This window comes from Cupressus sempervirens, chromosome 1, assembly GCF_028749045.1.
Source record: "Cupressus sempervirens isolate cs-2001-9-10 chromosome 1, ASM2874904v1, whole genome shotgun sequence".
Lineage (NCBI taxonomy): Eukaryota > Viridiplantae > Streptophyta > Pinopsida > Cupressales > Cupressaceae > Cupressus > Cupressus sempervirens.
In genome coordinates, this window is record NC_143118.1 from 768,939,454 (window position 1) to 768,953,408 (window position 13,955).

Consider the following 13,955-nt stretch of genomic DNA (forward strand, 5'->3'; position numbering starts at 1 on the left):
GGTTCACTCCTGGGAAAACAAACCAGTTTCAAAGTTTTTCGTTGTATTCAATTCTATCATAACGGTCTTGTGTAGCTTCTTCTTTTTGAATTTCTTTGATAGCGTATCGAAATTGTTTGTCACCGTATGTTAGGTTCTTCCTTTCCTTGTAGATAGGTGGTTTGGACAATTTCACTTTCTTATGTTTGACTTGGTTGACTTTATCGGTCATGGCAGGAATAAAATAAGACCCAAATTTAGAGTGACTAGACTCAACCAATTTCAAAATGCAAACTACCAAAAGTAACCGTGAGTCAAGAAGACCTCACTTAACCTATCTCACTCAATGAAAGGTTACCTCACAATTTCACTCATTTTAGAACTTTTTTGATGTTTTGGCTTTGGTTTTGAATGTTTGAACAAGCACATTGAACATGCCAACAACCCTAATAAGGCTATCTCTAGGATGAACAAGGCTTATCTAAAGGGAGTCCTCGATATACACAAGGTACGTGAGGCCCAAATCTATAGATGAAAGGAAATATTACCACACAGCTAGGGGGAGACGGTAACCCAAATCTTCTCCTTCACTTTCCAAAGGTATAAAGTTCTTTGGAGCTTAGCCAAGAGTGACAATATTCCACTTCCAAGAGAGGTGTCTTTCGATTCACCTCCTGATTTTTATACTCTGCCAGAACACTAGAGTTGAGGTCGTCTCAAGGGGTGATGAAATCTCCAAGCAAGCCTCCTAAAAATAAAAACAAAACCACTTATTTCTTGTGCACCCAAGATCGCCCAAAGGCATGAGGGGAGAGAATACGTAAGTGGTCTTGGGGTTTAAAAGACACTTGTTCTTTCCCAATGAAGCTTTAAGTTTTCTATCTACTTGAAGACACTCGTAATTAAAACATGCAAGGTTTTTTCCAACTCTAAATAGCGCCAACGTAAATGAAAACGCGAGTTCATCAACAAGAAAGTAAAGCGAGTGCGTGAAAGTAAAATGCTGAAAATAAAAATGTAAGAAATAAAGTCAATTTACCTTAGGCCATTCAAGAGTGTATGACTTCATTTTAAACACCAAACCCAAATGTGATCTAGTCTAGGCATATTTTAAGCACCAATTCCAAATATTGTCTAGCCTAGGCATATATGTCCATTATCCTTTAAAGAATTCAAGATGGTGTGCATTCTTTTTAAGCACCAAATCCAAATGTGTCTTCTACCCTAAACATTCATGTCCCTTTTAAGCACCAAAGTCCAAATGTTGGCTAATCTAAACATTCATGTCCATTTTAAGCACCAAAGTCCAAATGTTGGCTACTCTAAATATTCATGCATTTAAATGAAAGTGTTTAATCCATACAAGTCCATTAGCCTTTAAGATAAGTGATAAAAATCACTACAAATCTCCTTTAGTGATGAAAATCACTATCATTTTTTTATGTTTTTAAGGTTACTTCTCTGCATGAAAATCGTTAGTTAAAACTTGCAAGTCGATCAATTAGTAGAAATTATTGTTAAAAATTGAACAATTCTGGTAAAATACAAAGACACCAAAATACAAGCGCAGATGCCAAAATGCATAGACGACGAAACATACAGATCCCAAACTACGTAGATGCTGAAACTCGAAGATGACAAAAGACCCTTAAAAGCAGACTAAATAATTTCAGACGCAGATGACAATTTGAAAGGTGGAGACGCCAAACAAAGCTCGCACACAACGTAGATGATAGAACTAAAACATAGATGATAGAACTAAAATGTAGACGACAGAATGGCTTAAACTTATTGTTTGGAACTACTACGGAGACACTAAACAGTGCAGATGTTGGTTTGCGGAGACGCTGATCTGCGCAGATGACGCTGCAGCCTGCGGAGATGACAATGCGATGTTTTATGAATGAACCAAGGTTGTTTGCAAAATTTTGAAATAAAACTAGGGATGTGGGTCCCACCGGGCATGCCAAAATGTGTGCTAAAAAATGTGACCTGCAAGAAGCATGGGTTAACAAACAAACACTAGTTTAAAATCTTCAAAATGCATCAAACATTCATCAAAACGCAAAGAATAAATACCAACTAATGCTTGCTTGGGTTTTGCAACCCTAAGCAACCAACAAATCCAACCTTTCAGCCACCTCTACAGCTCAACAAAGGCACCCATGAGAGGCCTTGTTGGTGTGTTAAGATGGGGGGATGTTTGATGTGCTCTCTCAAACACAACAATAAACAAATCTCTTGAGTGTGTGGGTGCAAGTGTGTATACAAATAAGATATGAATCAAGACTAAATGAGATGAAGAATACCTCAAGAAATGGCTATGGAGAGAGCCATTCTTGAAGGCATTCAAGGATGAAGATGATATGCAATGAAAGAACTAACTAGATATGCAAACTATGATAAAAATGCAAGCTAAAATAAAGCTACAAATGCATGTAGAAACTAGATTAACAATGCATGATGTAAATTAAATCAGCTACCAAATTGTTAGTATGAACTTACAAAATCACTATGAGAACTCTACCAATGCAAGCTCAAACTATCATGAAAGCTCAAACTATGAATGAAAACTCAAATCTCAAACCAACATGATAACAATACAATAAAAATGAGATGCAAATGCTTGAGACAAGCCCTCTATTTATAGGCTTGAGGGAGGGTTTGGTGAGGTGGCATCCAAATAGGTGCCACATAAGGTGACATGCAAGCCATGCAAATGGTCAAGAATTCAAAGTTTGCTCACACATGTGTGAGCAAACTTGAGAAAAAGAGTGGGAGACAAGAGTTTGTAGGCATGCCATCTCACACGTGTGAGCACACTCTTAGGCTAATGAGGGGGATTAGGGAGATTAATAGGAATGATTAAGTGGGATTAGAGAAGAAATAGGCTTAAGAGGATGAAAATGATAGGTGTAGACTAGGCTCTAGGTTAGGCTTAAGATTAAATTAAATGAAATTTAATTTAATCATGGGTTTAGAGAAATTAATAGGATGTGGAGAATTTAAATAAATAAAATTTATTTTAAAAAGGGGGGAAAGATGGAGGATCATGTGTTAAATTAATTTAACACATTAGAGCTAGGAGTATTTAAATTAAATTTAAATACTGAGGAGAATGAACTTATTTAATTAATTAATTTATAATTAAATAAGTAGAAGAATGTGAGCAATGTAATTAATTAATCAATAATTAATTACAATGTCACGGGCAATATTGATAAATTAATATAGTCTTTTAGGGACGATTTTAAGCGTCTACACCACCTAGGGGTAAATGTGAAACTCTAATGAATTTTTGGTTTGTAAATTGTCTAACCAAAAATTGAAGAAATAATTACTAGGAATAAAGTCCCAAGCTAAGTTTAGGAGGTTTGAATAAGTAGGATTTGAAATGTGAGTCGAGTTTTGTGAATGAGGTCTTGAAGACAAAAATTGCTTAGAATTTCTCAATAAGGAAAGATGTGGAAAAAAGGCCTAAAAGGAGGAAATATGTGTTAAAAAGTGGTACTTAGGTGTTCTAGGTTCATTTTATAAGGTTTGATAACAAACTGGTCAAGTTTAAAGGGTCAATTTGCAAAATTGCAAAAGTTGTCAAAAAGTTGCATTGACAACTTTGTAATTTGTGCAAAATTGCATAGCAACTTTTTCCACAATTTTGAATAAAAAAATACATGAGTAGTTGTATCTCAAACCAAGTTCCAAGATGGATGAGGGTCCTACTTAAACACCTTCCAACTCATTTCTAAAGGTTGGATACTCAATTGTATGGATGACACATTCTGAAGGAGAATTATGTGTGATAGAAAATGTGATTTGAAGGATTGAATGAAGGATTTGGGTTGGATAGCACTCTTTTAGATGGAATAGTATCTTGGAATTGTTTTTTGAATATATGCACACTTTTTTTGGTCTTAAACAACCATTTGATAAGGTTTTAAAAACTATCTAAGTTTTATGTTCCTATTGTCCAATTTAGTGTTACCAACACTAAAATGGCTATGGCTTGAACTTCCTTTGTCAAAACACCATGGATCTTGGAAATAAAGAAATAGCTCTTTTATATTATGTAAATAATGGTTTTGGGGTCTATATAAGTCAAGAAGGTAACTTTTCAAGTGAGCCCTAGGCAAGTAGTGAAGGCTTGACAAGGTGCAATGAAAGCTTGAATTGAAGTTTTGGTGAGAACAGTGGATTGACACTTGCTAAAATTGCATAAGAAATGAAGGAGTAGATTTTCAAAGGTCCAAAACATAGATGAGGAGGTTGGATGTGTAGTTTGGATCAAGTTGTGAAAGATCATTGACATTCCCTTTGAAACCCTTAAAATAGGTGTTCTCTGGAACCGTACTGTACTTTCACTTTTGGGACCTAAGACTTGGAAAATATTCAAGACTAGGTCATTAGAAATAAAAGTCCTAAAGACAACAAGTGACCTTGTTAATATTTTTTTGGGGTTATAGCTTGTTCCTTTTTTTTAGGAGGGCTAATAGGGGCTCTTAGTGCTATAAGGGAAAATAGGGAAATTTGAAGTTGTAAGGGTGTGAAACTCAAAAGAATGATGTAGAATGGTAAGAAATGTGTGAAGAACCTCATAATGATGCTTAAAACTTGATTTTTACCTTTTAGGTGCACTTGGTGGAATCTTGGCACATTAGGTCAAACAGTGTATAGTTGGTGAACTGAAGGTAGAGGATGGAACTTGAATTATTGGGTGATTTTCTTGGTGAAAGGGGATTGGGAAGGAGTCCTCTAGGTAGGGGTTTGGAATAGAAACCCTAAGTAGGCTAGGAGTGGCCTTGGTAGAGAAAGAAAGCTCTAAGGTAAAGAAGCTCCCCATCAGAGTGGTATCAAAGCCATAAGATTGTGGCTTATGGTGGCCTACTGTATTCCATTGAGTCAAGAGGATCTTCAAAGATGGTTATCAATGCAGAGTTGGAAAAGGAGGTAGATTGGAAAAAGAAGCTCATGGAAGAGAAGACTAGGCTTCTTGATGAGGTCATACAGGAGATGAAAGATAAGTTAAAGGAGGTGGAATATGTAGCCCAAACCAAGGAAGATGAAGACTTTAGCAAAGGTAAAGAGAAAGTGAGTTTGAAGGATGAGATACTTGAACCAGATCCTCCACTTGGTGAATAAGAACAATTCCTCAAAGCCCTCAAGGAATTTGGAGGAAAGAGCCTAGAAAATGTCTTGCTATTCCATGTCAAAATGGATGTAGAGGTGGTCCTAGAATGGCTTGAGAGCATTGAGAACTACTTAGAATGTGAAGGGACAATAGAGGCTCAAAAGGTGAGATTTGTAAAATCTAGATTTTAAGGTCAAGCATTCACATGGTGGAAGTTTGTGAAAGAGGAAAGAGAAAGTGGAGGGAAGAAACCTATAGCTAATTGGAAGGTTATGGTGGCAAAGATAAAAGAAACAAGTACCTGCCAAAAAACTATGAGATTCAGATTCACAATCAAAGACATAATCTCAAATAGAAGGATCTTGATGTGGCTACCTATACAGAGGAGTTTTAGAAGTTGGCCCTAAGGTCAGGGTGCAAGAGGTAGAAAGCATGAAGGTGGATAGGTATCTAAATGGCCTTAAGTGTTCTATTCAGAATGAGTTGAGATTTTTTAGCCTCACCACATTGCAAAGCCATTTTCAAATGGATATGAAAGTGGAAGATAAGTTGAGGAAGAAAGGGGAATCAAGTTCAAAAAATAGAGGTAGAGGTAAATACTTCAGAGGTGGATCAAGAGGAGGCTCTAGTGGGAGGACTAATAAACAAAGGAGCTATGGGGATTCCAAGTAGAATGTGTAGGTCAATGAGACTAGTCAAAGGGGAGGATCTAGTAGAGGAAGAGGATCTAAAAATGGTGGTAGAGGAAGATATGGGAACAAAAGTAGAGGCTCATGTACTTCAACAATATGAAGTGTTATAACTATGACAAATTGGGGCATCCTGCCTATAGATGTCTAGAGAAGGCATCATCATCCTGTGGAGAGAACAAGATTACATATGTCTAAGAGGAAGACAATCCCAAGGTAGTTGAAGTGGACCTTGACATAGAGAAGGGTGAAAATATCATATTAAGGAGAGTCTTGGTTAAGGAACTAGTAAAGGAGGAACCCAAGTAGAAAAGGACATTATTTAGAACTACTTGCAAGATACTAGGTAAGGTATGCAAAGTGATCATAGACTTAGGGTCTATTGACAATGTACTATCAAAGAAAGTAGTACAAAAGCTTAGACTAACAAATATTCCACATGTGTGTCCTTATAAGGTGACTTGGTTGAACAAGGGGCATAACATACTAGTAAATGAGCAAGTTTGGGTAGACATCACCATTGGTAAGTATCAGGACAAGATCCTATGTGATGTACTTTCGATGGATATTTACCACCTTTTGTTAGGAAGGCCTTGGTAGTATGATAGGGAGGTAGTGATAGGGAGACACTGCATCATGGGAAGGAAAACAAGTATTCTTTCAAGAAAGATGAGGTCACCTATAGGATATTGTCCATAGTGGAGAAAGAAAAGGTAGAGAAGGCTATTGCCAAGGCATTGTTGATGAGCAGGAAAGAGTTCCTCAAGAACTTGAAGGAAGGTGAAGGAGTAGGGTATGTCATTATAGTGAATCCCAAGGAGGAGAAACCATCTTCACAAACACCTATACCTAAAAAGGTACAAAACCTATTGGATAAGCTCAGGCATACAATTTGTGATGGAGCACCACCAACATTACCTCCAAAGAGAGCCATAAGTCATCAAATTGACTTCATACCAAGAGAATCACTACCAAACAAAGATGCATAGAAGATGACCCCAAAGAAGAATAAGGAGATTGCAAGGCAAGTCCAAGAGTTTCTTGATCAGGGGCTAATTAGGAAGAGCATCAATCCATGTGCCATACCATTTGTCTTAACACCTAAATAGGGAGGTAAGTGGAGAATGTGCATTGATTTTAAATAAATTAATAGGATCATAATTAGGTATAAACTTCCTATTCCAAGGATAGAGGATCTAATGGACTATTTAGGAGGGGTTAGGTATTTTTCCAAAATTGATCTAAAAAGTGGATATTATCAAATTAGGATAAAAGAGGCTGATGAGTGGAAATCTATATTTAAGACTATTGAGGCTATTTATGAGTGCTTAGTAATGCCATTTGGCCTTACCAATGCACCAAGTACTTTCATGCTAGTCATGAATGAGGTCTTGAAAGACTACATAAGCGTGTTTACTGCTACCTACCTAGATACCATCCTCATCTTCATCAAGACAAAGGACGAGCATATGAAATAGCTAGAAATGGTGTTGAGGAAGCTTCAAGAGGAAAAGTTGATAGTGAACCTTGAAAAGAGTGAGTTCATGAAGCAAGATCTGGTGTATTTGGGGTTTGTAGTATCCCAAGGGTATCTAAAGATGGACAAGGACAAGGTGGAGGCAATCTTGAGTTGGTCTACTCCTAGATCTGCTACTGAGGTTAGGATTTTTCATGGCCTAGTATAGTTCTATAGGAATTTTGTGAGGAGGTTTAGTAAGATTTTAGCACCAATAAATGACACTATCAAAGGAGGCATGAAGACCAAGTTCACACCAATGCAACATATGCAAGTTTTCAGAGGTTGAAGAAAGACATGGCAACACATCTAATATTAGTTTTGCCTAGTTTTGAGAAGTCATTTATGGTGGAGTGTGATGCTAGTAACATAGAAGTTGGGGAAGTTTTAAGCCAAGAGGGAAGACCAGTAGCATTTTTTAGTGAGATGCTTAATGAAGCCAAGACAAGGTATTCAACATATGATCAAGAGTTCTATGCACTTGTCCAAGCCTCAAGAACTAGAGGCATTACCTATGCCTAAGGAGTATGTTGTCTTCATAGACGAAAAATCCCTAAGATAATTCAACTCACAAGAGAAACTTTCAACTCACAAGAGAAACTAAGTTTGAGGCACATCAAATGGATGGAGTTCTTGTAGTTCTACACTTTCACAATCAAACACAAAAAGAGCACAAACAATAAAGTGGTAGATTCTTTGAGAAGGAGGTTGTTGATAATACAAGAGGTCAAGTTGTAGAGCATAGGATTGGATGGATTTAAGGACCTATATGAGGAGGAAACTAAATTTTTAAAGGCCTAAAAGGTATGTATTTACTTTTTTAATTATTTTCATAGTGACTTTTTTGAACACACCTTGTAGAATGGGTTATTATTCAAGGTTCAATAGTTGTGAATCCCAAGGGGATCTATGAGGGAAAATCTCATATAAGAGAAGCACAATGGGAGCATGAGTGGGAACTTTGGTCTTAAAAAGACTTAAGACCTTGTGGAGAGGTTCTATTACTGGTCTAATATGCAAAGGGATGTGACGAGGTATGTGGAGCAATGTGGCATATGTTAGATGGAAAAGGGCACCTCATCAAATTTAGGACTCTACCAACCTCTACCCATTCCTAATAGGCCTTTAGAGTGCATCAACATGGATTTCATAGTGGTATTACCAAGGACTAGGACAAGATTAGATATTTTATTTGTGGTGGTGGATAAATTTAGCAAGATGAGCCATTTCATCCCATGCAAGACAATACATGATGCAAGCAATATTGCCAACCTATTCTTCAAGGGGGTGATTAGGATACATAGCTTACCAAGGAGCATAGTAGCTAACAGAGATATAAAATTTATGGGTCACTTTTCAAAGACCCTATGGAAGAGGCTTGGAACAAACCTAGCACATATTTCTTCCTACCATTCCCAAATAGATGGGCAAACAGAGGTCATCAACAAGGTCCTAAGAAACCTATTAAGGTACCTTACCAAGGATTATGGGAAAAGTTGGGAACAAGTCATCCCTCAAGATGAATTTTCCTATGTAATTATAGTAAGTCCTTTCCAAATATTATATCGAACTCATCCAAGGGGTATCATGGAGCTAAGGGACTTACCAGACCAAGCCAACATCAGTGGGCATGCTGATGACTTTATTCTATCCATGAAAGAAGTGCATGATCAGGTTAAGAAAATCTTGATGGAGGTAAATTAGAAATTGAAGGAGAAGAAGGATGAAGGGAGAAAAGAGTTACAATTTCAAGTGGGAGACTTGATGATGCTTTATCTAAAAAAATCCATTTTACAAAAGTGCATCCCAAGTAAGTTGCAGACGAAGAGGATTGGGCCATGCAAGGTACTTGAGAAGTATGGACCCAATTCTCTCAAGGTAGACTTACCCAAGGACATGGCTATCTCTACCATCTTTAATGTCAAAGACCTAATACCTTGTATAGGTCCTGAGGTAGATGAAGTAGAGTATCAAGAAGAGTTAAGAAAGGATATCTTAGACTTGCAAGTACTTGAAAAAGAAACAACCATAGGTGGAGAGGCTTTTGGATTCTAGAGTGAAGAAGAGTATAAGAAACAAGGTCTACAAGGAACATATAGTGAATTGTTTGGATAAAACTAAGGCCACTTGAGTTACTAAGAGTGATTTCAAGAAGCATGGCATCAACATGGAATTCCTCTCTCTAGTAGTACCTTAGTCTTTTCTTGCAAGGGGAGAATGGTGCAAGAGCACCTTAGGGTAAAGGTGAACCCTAATGTATTTTTGGTTTGTAAATTATCTAAAAAACCATTGAAGAAACAAGTAATAGGAATAAATTCTCAAGGTAAGTTTAGGAGGTTTTAATAGGTAGGATTTGGAATGTGAGTCAGGTTTTGTCAATTAGGTCTTGATAGGCAAAAATTTCTTAGAATTTCTCAATAAGGAAAAATATGGGAAAAAATGCCTAAATGGAGGAAGTATGTGTTAAAAAGTGTCACTAAGGTGTTTTAGGTTCATTTTATAAGGTTTGATAACAAACTAGTCAAGTTTGAAGGCTCAAATTGCAAAATTGCAAAAGTTGTCAAAAAGTTACATTGACAACTTTGCAATTTTTACAAAATTGCATAGTGATTTTTTGCATAGTTTTGAAGAATGAACTACATGGGAAGTTATGGCTCAAACTAGGGGCCAAGATGGAGGAGGGGAATACTTAAACACCTTCCAACTCATTTCCAAGGGTTGGATACTCAATTGTACAAACAACACATTCTGAAGGAGAATTCTGTGTGATAGAAAATGTGATTTGAAGGACTGAATGAAGGAGTTGGATTGAATAGCTTATGGTTTTAAATGGAATAATATCTTGGAATCATATCTTGAATCTGTGCACACTATTTTTGGTCTTAAAAAACCATTTGATAAGGCTCTAAAAATTATCTAGGTTTTGTGTTCCTGTTATCTACTTTTGTGTTACCAGCACTAAAATGGCTATGGCTTGAAATTCCTTGGTCAAAACACCACGGCTCTTGGAAATCAAGAAATAGCCCCTTTATATTATGTAAATAATATTTTTGGTGTCTATGCAAGTTAAAAAGGTGTTTTTTCAAGTGTGCCCCAGGCAAGTAGTGAAAGCTTGACAAGGTGCAATAAAAGCTTGAATTAAAGTTTTGGTGAGACAAGTGGATTGGCACATGCCAACATTGCTTAGAAAATGAAGGAGTAGGTTGTCAAAGGTCCAAAACAAAAAGGAGGAGGTTTGATTTTTATTTTGGAGAAAGTTGTGAAAGATTCATTGACATCACCTTTGAAACCCTTAAAATAAGGGTTTTCTGGAACCATATTGTACAGCCACCTCTGAGACCTAAGACTTGGAAAATATTCAAACCTAGGTCATTAGGAATCAAAGTCCTAAAGACACCAAGTGACCTTGTTAAGAGTTTTTGGAGGTTATAACTTGTTCTTTTTTTTTAGGAGGGCTAATAGGGGCTCTTAGTGCTACAAGGACAAACATGGAAATTTGAAGTTGTGAGCCTGTGAAAGTCAAAAAGATGATGCAAACTGGTAACAAATGTGTCAATAACCTTATAATGATGGTTTAAACTTGATTTTAGCATTTTAGGTGCACTTGGTGCAATCGTGGAACACTAGGTCAAATAGTGCATAGTTGGTGAATTGAAGGTAGAGGATGGAACTTGAATTGTTGGGTGAGTTTCTTGGTGAAAGGGGATTGGGAAGGAGTGCTCTAGGTTGGGGTTTGGAATAGAAACCCTAATTAGGCTAGGAGTACCCTTGGTAGAGAAAGAAATCTCTAAGGTGAAGAAGGTCCCCATCACTAGACTATGAATGGAATGTAAAAAAGTGCACAATGAACCTGATTACATACCACAATAGAAGATAACTAGAGGAAAGAATCACCAAGGACATAAAAAAGATGATGAAGAGTTTTTACTCAAAAATGAAAAGGAGATTCAGAATTCCTCCCTCACTAGTAGAGAAGTATAAAGATGACATATGTTTCATGGTTGAAATTGATGTCACCTATATGGAAGTGATAGAACCTAGAGTTAAGTTCATAGACCCTATGGGCTATGAAATGAGTGAAGAACTTATAAAAAGTTATGTGAAGATCATCCTAGAGTGTGATAAATGTAAGGAAACTTGGAAGCAAAGAATATAACCATTTCCACATAACCCATAATAGATCTGAAATAAACACGGAATTAAAATCCACATGCAAGAGAATAGACAACATACCCACAAAATTGTGACACAAGATATACCCTGGGAAACCCTCATTGAGGGAAAAACCCAGCCTCCAAAAGCATCCATCACCATGTATTATTCAGCAAAATAACCATTGCCATACAACCATGGAAGCCTTCATGGCCATAGCCACAACTGAGCAAACTATGTGAACAAGCATGAATCCACACATCCCATGCCATGCTTTGAACCTTCACAAATGCTCCCTTGGCTAACCTGTCAAGCCTTGTCCCACTCGACTCTTGCCTTTTGTCTTCTCCTTGTCACTCTACAAAAACTACCCTTGTGGCTACTTATATAGTAGCAAGTCCCACAAAACCACCAAGTGGTATTACATAAACCATGTGCTAAAACTTTGTGCTAACTAACCCACTGACCCCACATTTAATATTGGGCATTTAATTCTTTTCCCCAATATTAAATAATTACATGAAATATTATCACAATGTTACAATACAACTCATCAAGAATATTCCATGGGAATCTTTACATGTTGCACGTCCATCTAGGTGCAACATTACATAATAAAAATAAAATAATAAAATATAACAATATTATGCAATGTGTGCAACACCCATTATCTCAACAATCTCCCACTTGTTGTATACATTGCATAGGGTCAATCCGTAGCCACATAAATGAACAAGGGAACAATCCCTCCCAGCGCATCCACCATCATGGATCAAAATACACCAAGTGCTCCATCCTGGTACCTGCAACAAAATCAAAGTATCCAGCATCTTGAACATGAATGATCTCACCTCCTATTATGCCACTCCCACTGGACATACATAGAAGCCATCCAAAGAGAAAACCACCCAACCTGTCGCATTAGAAGATCATAAAATCCTGTACCAACTAAAATTCCAATCACAAAAACCTGATCCAAAGGTAATCACATGTATCCATAGTTGTCAAAATATCCATAGCTGAAATAGCACCCACAGCAAGTGCCAAACCCATCCAACTATCCATACCTCAAAGGTATAACAAGTGAATCACATATCACCGACATATCCAATCTATAACATGCAATCACAAGCCTCAAGAGCAATACCTACCACATATATACCAAGAAGCTCCCACTACAAAAGATAATGTCAAATCTATAACCAATCTACTCAACACATCTCAAAGAAGTCAATTCATGTAGTATCAAGGACATCCACAATACATAAACTGATATCCTGCAAGAAAAATTCTCATAACAAGTCTCCAATAGTCTCCAAGTTCTCCACAACCAACAAAGGAAAGAGATAAAGAAATAACCATGACATATCTCACATGACATACATGAGCACAAACCAGTGATCACAATCTCTAACCAATCTCAAATCCAATGTAGTCAAAACTGAACATCCAGGAAGATAACCAAGACTAGAGAAACCATGCAAATCATAACTTATATCATGTCCTTCTACACACACCTCTAGATGTAAACTCTGCAAGTATGATCTCTTCCATAAAACCCCAACAAGAAGCCTCAACAACACCCAAACCATACCATATAACTCATCATGGATGTAAGCCTCTCACAAGAAGATCAAACTCAATAAGACCATTCCTAAACCAAGGAAAATGCCCAATATAAAACCATCTCCCAAATTCAACCAGCATAATAACATATGCACATGGAGATAACCAACGCTAAACCATCTCTCAAATGAACCCTCCAGAACTAACTCATGTACCATAGCTCAAGATCCATATCCATGAAAGACAAGCATAAATATAATGCAACTGAGAGAAACAATGGGCTATACCTCTCAAGTAGCAAACCGCCAAGTAGACCAAGAGTGGGGAATGAGAATGCTCATCAAGATACCCAAGTCTCCAACCAAGACTCATCTAAGAACAATCTCCTCTCAAGTCCATATCAGGTGACTGCCCCTCAGACTTTTTGCTGAAACCATCAACCGTCTTAACAAATACTTCTCTAGTCTAAGAGAAATCAGTGTCACCACTGTCTCTAAGTATCCATGAGCACCTGTAACCAATCAATTCATGCCAACTCCAAATGCAACATAGCAATATCATGAAGTATCCAGCTTATGATCAGTGTACTCAATACCAAGAAACTAAACCAAGATCAATGTCAAAGTTCCAACCATGGCCTCAGGAACATAAACATGAAAACATGATCTTACCATCTCAATCAAAGACATAACATGCTCCACATGAACATACTATAACATGTCACAACTCTAAACACGTATCAAGAGTATACCATGACATAATAATGAAATCATCCTCACACCAAGGATAACATGCCAAATAAAAGCATAAACCACACCTTTGCCAAGAACCTTGTGAGTTCTCAAGATGCAACCATCTCCACACACCATGAAGAAAACCATCTCCATATACCAGGAAGAACCATCTCCACATACCATGAAGATAA